The 10,127-nt window shown below is 37.7% G+C and overlaps 1 pseudogene; it reads left to right on the top strand.

Annotated features, from left to right (window-relative positions):
* Positions 1-326: 326 nt before the first annotated feature.
* The window catches only part of LOC102826468, an 87,058-nt pseudogene continuing 77,257 nt past the window's right edge, over positions 327-10,127 (top strand).

The raw sequence follows: 10,127 nt of genomic DNA, 5'->3' as shown, positions 1-10,127 counted from the left end.
GTACGCTGATAGGACAGGAGCAAAGTCTGAAAGCTGCAGGTTTCCACCACAGCGGGCCTAGTCAGCTTCAGCATCATGAGGTCATGTTCACAGTGCGCCCAGGAAGAATGGGGTCAGAGCCGTGCCTGGACTTAGAGTGGATGACTTAGCTAGTGGTGGCACAGAACTGCTTGCTCTGGAGGAGCAGCAGATGGTCATCCTGGATCTGAGCCCACACTGACTTGTAGTTCTAGCAGTGCGCTGCAGTGAGCAACCAACTGTTGTTTATTAGAACGCCCACGCAGTGAAACGAGAGGCCACTGAAGAATGAGCTGTGTATGGCCTGCATGCCGCTAACTCTTGGGACACTGAAGGTTTCCCGATCTGCTGCGGTGTGGCTTTCGGGGATTAGAGTCACCTCAGCAGTGACAGAAAGATTCGAATGTAAAACAGGGCAGAAAAAGAAAAAAAAACAAAAAGATCAGGGTAAGACTAGGTTTCGCATTAGCGCAAAAAAAATGCGGTGGAATTTTGTGTCCAGTAGGGTGGGTGGGGACAGTCAGAACCAGGTAAGCATTAGAGAGAAATTTTGTGATCTCATGGGAACTGAATGGCAGTGGGTGTAGGTGCGTGCTTCTTTGTGATGTAAAAATAGTATTTTTACGAAATGATGTGAGTGGCTTATTTGTTCACTTTGTTACTTGTGAATTCTCTGAGGCTAGTATCTTTACTTAGGAAAACAAAACGTTGGCAACTCTCTTCTACCCTACATTTTGTAAATAAACTTTTCCTGGCCCTTTACCAACCCTAGTTTGGCGATCTGCATTTGAACTGGACATTGAAATAAAAAGTAGGGGTTTATCAGATAGATGGTGGCTTTCCAGCTAAAGACACTAAACTCTAAAAAGCACAGGGATTTGAAAATTGCCTGGCATCTTATAGATTCTTAAAGTAATTTGATACTGTTGTAATATCTTGAGATACTCAATATCTCAAGAAAAGTGGAAAAAGATAAGGCAGCAGGAATTGAAAGGAGTCAAACCACACAAGGCCTTTTTTACCATGCAAAGTGATTTTGATGAGATCCGTCTGGTCTGTGTGGCCCATGAATCATTTGGTCTGGCCCTGACCAGGCAACGGCAGTTCCAGCCATCACATAGTTATCGTTAAGTGCCGTCGAGTAGATTCCGATTCATAATAACTCTGTACAGGGCTTGTAAGAGTAGCTGGTGAATTTGAACCGCCAAACTTACGGATAAAACAGGACTTACAGATCCAGTGCATTCTTTCACAGTGCCACCCATCTCCAGCCATCACACTATTGTTGCTAACTGCCGTCAATTGGTTCCGACCCATAGCAACCCTGTGTAAAGTTTTCCAGGAGCCGCTGGGGAGCTGTGAACGCCTACCTTGCGATTCAAACCAACTTTGCAGTACAGAGAATTAACCCGCAGCACAACACCAGGACTTAAACCACATTTGTTTTCTGTTTAACCAAAGTAGCAGGTTACTTTTTAAATTGATAATTTTGTATGGCAGGTGTTATACATTTTGCCAGAAAAGAAGTTCCTCACCGGTCCAAAACAGTAGGGCCCAGAAAAAGTGTTTAGAGTACAGTAAAAGAGTACTTTTTTTTTAAGTTTTTATGGTGAAATGAATGAAAGTTTACAGAGCAGATCATCAGTTTTACATTTAACAAATCATACACCTTGTTTCATTACAATTATTATAATTTCCTCCATTTTTTTTAAACACTCAGTCAATGTATAATGGTTTATACCACCAAAGCGCATATTCTGCAAGTCTACAGTCCCTCTTTTCCCATGACTCTAGAGTCCTCAGCTGCTCCCTCTCTCCATGTCCCCATCTCTGCCTCCATCTCTGGTGTCACTGCTTCTCTGGATAAGGTCTTGCATTATGCTTGTGCTCTTCTCCCTTGATGAGGGTCTAGGGTCCTGTTTCTGAAGTGTAAGATTAACTACTCTCCTATTTTTTTACAAAGTTTCTACCTTCACAACTGCAACAGTCATAATCAGTCATGATAACACTCATTATTGAATCATAAGAATATTATCTCCATCTCTTTTTATCAGACCCATCTAGACAAGATGAAAACTATTCAGTGTGCACTCAATCTTCCCCCACATACTCTTAAACTAAACTCCCTCTTGAAATCTTGTAAGCCAGTCACTTCATGCCTTTATTGCCCTCGTATTTTAGGTAGCCAATGTCTAAATTGCCCTGCCCTATCTACCCTGCATACAGAGGGGATAACATTGATACTTGATGCGAAGACTCCTTCCCTCTCTGTTGGTATCTTGAGCTACTACCTCCATGAGTATAAGTCAAGTTCATCGAATTGCACCAATTTACTCTCATTTCCTTTATTAAAATTGTTTTCTTTTTAAACTACCATCTGTTCCACAGGAGAAAGATGAGGCTTTCTGCTACCATAAAGATTTATAGCCTCAGAAACCTTATGCAGGGTCGCTATGAGTCAGAAATGACTCCACAGCAGGTAACAACAACAACAATTGAGTTCTGATTATCAAGCCATCAAGCCTAGGTCAGATGGGTACTATCTGCAAGTTTGGGTGTTCTTATGCATCTCTCCTCCCTTCATATCAGCTGGGCGCTTCACTCTCAGCTCTAGCCCTCTGTAGCTATGTCCTTGTCCATCAGCTCAGGTGTCCCTAAGTCTCTCAACACACTTTGGACAACCATCCCCTCCTCTTCTCTTTCTCATCTCCAGGTCACCGTGAGTCATGAACTCAGCCCATTTCTTCATTGCTGCCTTTCCCCATCTTCCACTCACCAGTAGACCAATGTGGTCACCAGCAAGCTTACATGCCTGCTTATGTGTTCCCTTTGAGTTTCAGTTTTAGAAGGAGGTTTGTCCTGAAGGGACTTGATTGGTTGCCTTGATGTCTTCTTGGTAAACAGCTTGCTTATTCTTGTAGTGGCCAATCATACTGCTATTTTTGTTTTGGGTTTTTCCTGATGATCTTTCTTTGAAGATGTACTTTCTGTCACTCTATCTGTTCCAGGTTGGTTTTCTTGTCCTTTCTAATGGGAATTTCCCACCTCAGAAGGTTCTGGGTATGACTCAGGATTCCACTAAGGTCCTATGCACTGCAAAAGCTCTGTAAGAAACCTATTTCACTGGGCAAGTTCTAGAACCTTTTTAAGGTATTCCAACCAGTTATAGGTTGAAGACAGGCTTACAAGCTTTCTGTAATCATGTTTACTGACATTTCTTTCTATCCCACTCAAGTGTCTATTTTACAATAGTAGGCAAGGGAAACCAATATTCACAAGACAGTCAGGCATCTTAATATTATTTCCCCTTTTCAGACTATGCCTCGATCCCTGTATCACAGAGCCCATGGATCCTTAGACTGGTATTCAGTGGTCATTTCATTTTATCTGTGACTTGGATTTTAGGATCTGTGATGGGTAGCTTTTTACATTTGGCAGAGCTATGCAATAAAATAAATAGCATTCATGTTAAAGCCGCACTCCAAAGACAGTACTTTTTAGCATGCTTCTTTCTGAGTTATTTCTAAATAGGAATAATGAAAATGACATGATCCTTTAGAAATCTTATGCTTTAGAGAAAATATGAATTTTCTTAGAGGGTGAGTTGGTGGGTAACAGTAGTGCCCTGACCAAGAGACAGCAGTAAGTTGGGAATATTGACAACATTAAATATCTCACAAGAGCTCACACTAGATCCATTGAAACCATCCTTTCAACTCTTAAAAGTAAGGATTAATTTCCTTTGGCAAAAGAACAGGTTTTTGTTGTTATGTACCATCAGTTTGGTTTTGAATCATAGTGACCCTGTATAGGGTTTCTGAGGAGTGGCTGGTAGGTTTGAACAGCTAACCTTGAGGTTAACAGTCCAGTGCTTTTCCTACAGCATCACACAAAGAAAAATCAGCAATATGAAATGATCATTGTGAGAAACACAGAAAGATAGCATTTCAATCTTTGTCACTGCTTTCCTGTTTTTTCCAGTCTAACAAACTTTCACATTTTCCTACTTTTCCCACTAATCTGAACCTTTAAATAAGAAGCACAGAACACTTCCCTGACATCATCTCTTTAAAATGTGTAGTATCTTCCTAAGATAAAACACCACACATTATGTAGTTTCTTCTGTGCAAAAATAAAGTCTACTAATGGATAGGCTTTCTTCTAGCTATTATCCTTCAAGAAAATCCAATAATTATAGCTTACTAAAATTCAACCAATAAAGTCAGTTTATGAAATAAAATTCGGAATCTCAATAGTCATTTCAGAAAGCTTTGTTTAATACTTCAAAATAACAGTTGAATTAAAATCTTTGAAAAAAAATGTGATTTGAATGGAATCAAGCCTAAAATGGGGCTTCCATCTGAGACTCATATTCAATCAATAAGAGGTCAGTTTCAAAACATTTGTGGAAAATGGAATTAAAAGATAATAGAAAATTCCCATGGGCTTTTTTGAAGTCCCCTCATAATATCCCCTTGCTTAGATGTGAATTACACGAGAAGTCCTAATAAAACTGTTTGAGAAAACATAAACAGTTTAACTTCCTCAACATCTTCCTTCTTAATTTCCAGTACTAATAATCAAGAGGATATGACAATTATTTTTAAACAATTAACATTTAGTAGGAATTGCTGTTAATTTTCAAATTCCAAAATAATGAACATTAATCTTTTATCGTCTCATCTGTTATTGATTTCTTTCATTAAGATACATAGAAAATAGAGCTTACCTTGTAATACTGTATATTTATCAGCATAATGAATCAAACCACAAAAGGTACAAAACCCAAATATTTGTAAATGAATTATTTTTGGACAGTCAGCATATCACTATTTTTATACGAATCTTTATACTGCAAGTCAGTGTTGTTTTTTTTTTTTCTTTTGTAATAAGGGTTTTACACTCTGTGATTATTACATTTTTAGACTTGGCAGATCTACACAATGAAAATTAGCAGGTGTGTTAGACATCTCTCCCACCTATGTTTCAAAAGAAATGCTTTTCAAGGTATTTCTTTCTGGCTTATTCCTACATAGAAAATTGATAGAAATCGCAGCATGTCCATTTGAAAACAAAACAAAAAAAACCGGATATATCTGCAAAAGAACATATGGCTCAGTTCTATATTATGATCAGTCTCTTGAAGATTCTAGCAATCATCCTGACAAAAATTTCCTGGACCTTTTAAAGTCATAAAAGCTTAGTGAAATTAAAATGTTAAGAGCAAGTTCACTAGAATTTCACATTGTGATTCAGCTTAGGCAATAAATGTTACTTTCTTTGATGTTTAATTTGACTAAATAAGATAAATTGCTCCACAGGCCCTGAACTTTAGGGTGTGGAATGAAACTACATATGACATGTTTTAGGATCTAATGTTTGCTGGGTGTAATAGTTAGGGTTTTGTGTCAAGTTGACTAGGCCAGGATTTCCAGAGGTTTAACAGTTGTTATATGAATCGGGCTGCTAATCTCATGGTCAGCAGTTCGAAACTACCAGCTGTTCCATGGGAGAAAGAGGAGACTTTCTGCTCCCATAAAGATTTACAGCCTCAGAAACCCTGTACAGGGTCACTATGAGTCAGTCCTGACTCCACAGCACACAACAATGGTGATGAAACCTAATACAGGTATAGCTAAGTCTATGATGAGTGGTTATGAGTAGTCAGTCGAGGATTGCTGCCTTGAGAGTGTGGACCTACTCTCAATACAATGGACATATAAAATGGATTCTAGCTCTCTCTTCTGCTGGGGTCCTGGGACTCTGCAATTGTACGTCATTTCTCTCTCTCTCTCTCACTGGCTTTGCTTTTCTATAAAACCTGACCTAAGACATTGGGTTTTCATTTTAATGTATCAGAAACACCAGCAACTTCTTCACATGCTGAATAACCAAGGTGTTAAAGTCAAGACTTACAATGATTTGGGGTTGAGAGAAGAAGCTATCACTTAAATTTAAAAAAAAGTGGAGAAGAAAGATGGAAATGCTGGTGACACACTCCCTCTACAACAGACACCTGAAAAACTGAGTAAAACACATACAAATGATAATCCTGAAGTTCTTAACATTGAATGAGAGAACAAAGAATTGAATAAACTAGATATTAGAAAGGGAAACTAAATTAAAATAGTGACCAAGGAAAGACACTGAATGGGCCCACAAGCTGTATCTGGAAACTGAGACATAGAAGGCAATACACACAGGTGAGAAATAGCCATTGTCATGAATTTCCATTGGGACAAAGACACAGTATAGAAAGATCTGAAGGATCTTTAAATTATGGAAGAATCTGAAGGTGAGAAGATATGAACTGGATCTGGATGAGGAAAATGCAGCAAAGTGGGCAAGAATTCTAGTGGCCCTGTAGAGCAAAAACTGAGCTATAGCACAGGGATAAAACAATTCACTAATACGGAGTCGAGAGCCTTAATGATGTGGGTTTAAGACCCAGGCAGAGAGGGAGGTCTATAGGGTAGCAGTTGGAATGCTGGACTCCAGGTGGCTCCCGCAACCCCAACCCACTTGAGTCCAGGCAGGAATTGGATAATTGGCTGTATCCACAAAAAAGTGGAGGAAGATTTATTAAAAAACCTGCGATATGCAAATGATACAGCCTTGCTTGCTGAAAGCAAAGAGGACTTAAATATTTACTGATGAAGATCAATGACCACAGTCTTCAAGCAAAGAACAGATTAGTGAATTAGAGGACAAATCCCTTGACAGAAAAAATGGGGGGAAAAAAGAATGAAGAAAAATTAAGGAAGTTTATGAATTATGTTGAACACTATCTGGAGAGAAAAAAAATTACATGTGATTGGAATTTCAGAGCAGGAAGAAGCAAAAAATGATACAAAGAAACTTGTCAAAAATTTGGTAGCATAAAACTTCCCTAATAACATGGAAGATGAAAAGATATCTATCTAGAAAGAACAATGATTCCATTATAGGATAGACCACTAAAGAAAATTACCAAGATATATCATAATCAAAATTTCAAAACGAAAGACAAAGAGAAACTCTTGAGAGCACAATTGTGCATGAGCATAATTAAGTATTCTGGAATGTTATCCATAATTTGTTGTAATTCTAAAAGTTGAATGTCATTGCATAGCCAATAAAACATACTAGGTAATGCAAGAAGGAAAATTAAATTTATTTCTAGGAATTCTTGTCTGGGACTTAAAAAAAAATTAAACTCCTAGAAGCAAATGAGAATGAAAATACAAAATGCCAAAACAAAAAAAGCAGTGCTTAAGGGTCAATTTACAGCAATACACGCACACACCAAGACAAAAGGCAAAGAACCAACCTCAATACCTTAATGCAACAAATCTTAAAATTTACATAACAGCAGCCTAAAAAGTTTGCAGTCTCTAGAAGGAATAATAATAATAAAGATTAGAACATAAATAAATGCAGAAAACATCAGAAAATTGTTTACCTGTGTATTATTGACTATGCAAAGGAATTCAACTGTGTATATCAGGACAAAATATGGATAACTGCAAAGAATGGGAATTCCAGAACGCTTCATTGTGTTCATGAGGAACCTGTACAGAGACCAAGAGACAGTCCTTTGAACAGAACAAGGGAATACAGTGTGGTTAAAATAAAAAAAGGTGTATGTTGTCACCATACTTATTTATTCTGTGTGCTGAGCAAACAGTCCAAGGAGTTGGACACTAATAAAAATAATGTGACATCAAGATTGGGGAGACTATCAATCTGATTATGGAGATGACAAAACCTTGCCTGATGAAAATAAAGAGAACTTGAAACACTTAAGTGAATATCAAATAGTATAGACTTGAATATGGATTACACCTCAATATAAAGAAAACTAGAATCCTCACAACTGAACCAATAAACAATATCATGACAAATGAAGAAAACATTGAAGTTGTCCAGGATTTCATTTTACTGGATCCATAATCAAAACCCATGGAGGCAGCAGTCAAGAAATCAAAAGTCAAGTTTCATTGAACAAGTCTGCTGAAAAAATTGTATTTCAAGTGTTAAAAAGCAAAAACATCACTTTAAAGACTAAGGTAGACTTGACCCACACTGTGGTATTTTCAGCCATGGAAAAGCTGGACAATGAGTAAGGAAGACAGAAGAATCGGTGCCTTTGAATTATGATGTTAGTGAAATATATAACCAGTATCTGGCAAGAAGAACAAATAGTCTGTCTTAAAGAAGCACAGTGAGAATGCTCCTTAGATGAGCTAATGGTGAGATTTTGTCTCACGTATTTTGGGCATCTTGTCAGGAGGGACCAGTCCCTGGAAATGGACAGCATGCTAGATGAAGTAGAGGGTCAGTGAAAAAGGTGAAGACCCTCAACAAAATGATCTGACACAACGTGTGCAACAATGGGCTCAAGCATAAGAACTATTGTGAGAACAGCACAAGACTGGGCGCATGGGATCTTTATGAGTTGGAACACACTGAAAGCTAACAAAACAACAATAACGAATGAAACAGAAAAAAGAAAAACAATAGATGGAATATGAAAGACTAGAAATTGGTTCTTTGAAAACAAATCACTGGCAAATTTAACACAGGAAAACAAAGAAAAGATGCAAAGAGTATGAACAAGAAATGAAGTAAATAACATCACAACAGATCCAACAGACATGAAAAGAATAATAAAATAATATATTAGGAATTGCCAACTGTCAGTCTGTTATATTGTGGTGACTGACTTGTATGTTGCTGTGATGGTGGAAGCTAAGCCACTGATATTTTAAATACCAGCAGCTTCAGGTAGGTTTCAGCTGAACTTCCAGATAAGTGAGACTAAGAAGAGGTAGACTATTCTGAAAGTTTAGCCACTGTAGACCTTATGAATAGCAGTGGAACACCGTCATAGGTAGTGCCAAAACATGAAAACTTTATGAATAGCATCAGAATATTATCAGATATAGTTTCAGAAGAAGAGCCCCTCAGGTTAGAAGGCATTCAAAATATAACTGGCGAAGAGCTGCCTCCTCAAAGTACAGTTGACAGTGATGATGCAAATGGAATAAAGTTTTTGGAACCTTTATTTGCTGATAGGGCACGTCTCAAAATGAGAAGAAAGAGCTGGAAACATCCATTGTTAATCAGAACATGGAATATATGAAGTACAAACCTAGGAAAATTGGAAGTTGTCAATAATGAAATGGAACACATAAAGATTGACATATTTGATATTAGTGAAGTGAAATGAACTGGTATTGGCCATTTTGAATCTGACAATCATATGATTTACTATGCCCATAATGATAAATCAAAGATGAACTGCATCACAGTCATTATCAAAAAGAACATTTAAAGACTTCCCTGAAGTACAATGCTGTCTGTGATGGGATAATATCTATACCCCTACAAGAAAGATCAGTTGATACATTATTCAAATTTACACACCAACCACTAACACCAGTGATGCTGAAATTGAAGAACTGTACGAACTTCTTCAGTCTGAAATTTATCAAACATGCAATCAAAATATATTGATAATTACTGGTGATCCGAATACAAAGATTGGAAACAAAGAGGAAGGATTAGTAGTTGGAAAATATTGCCTTGGCAATAGAAATGATGCTGGAGATCACGTAAGAGAAATTTGCAAGACCAGTAACTTATTCATTGCAAATATCTTTGTTTTTTCTTCAGTTTTTATTGTTACTGTGTAGTTTACATGTGAGAATATCAACTTTGCACAATTGTTTCATTGCAGTGATTACAATCTTATCCGTGTATCATCATAAAAAAGTATTTGTTACTATTCCTTCTTGGGGATTTTTTTTTGGAAGGGGGGATATACACAAAAACACTCAAGAATATATAATAATTTAAATAACCAAAGGGCATGTTCTGCAAGTCTGCCTCCTGGAAGCCAGCACCTAGTCCCTGTCTTTTCATGAGTCAAGAGTCCTCAGCTGCTCCCTCTCTCCATGTCCTCATCTCTACCTCCATCTCTGGTGCCACTGCTTCTCTGGATAGGGTCTCGCATTCCACTTGTGCACTTCTCCCTTGATGATCCTACGGTCCTCTGTTTCTGGACTTTAAGATTAACTACTCCCCCACTTTTATTACAAAACTTCTACCTTTACAATGTGACAGTC

This window comes from Chrysochloris asiatica, unplaced genomic scaffold (genome assembly GCF_000296735.1).
Source record: "Chrysochloris asiatica unplaced genomic scaffold, ChrAsi1.0 scaffold00031, whole genome shotgun sequence".
Taxonomy (NCBI): domain Eukaryota; kingdom Metazoa; phylum Chordata; class Mammalia; order Afrosoricida; family Chrysochloridae; genus Chrysochloris; species Chrysochloris asiatica.
This window is presented reverse-complemented; position numbering and strand designations above follow the sequence as displayed.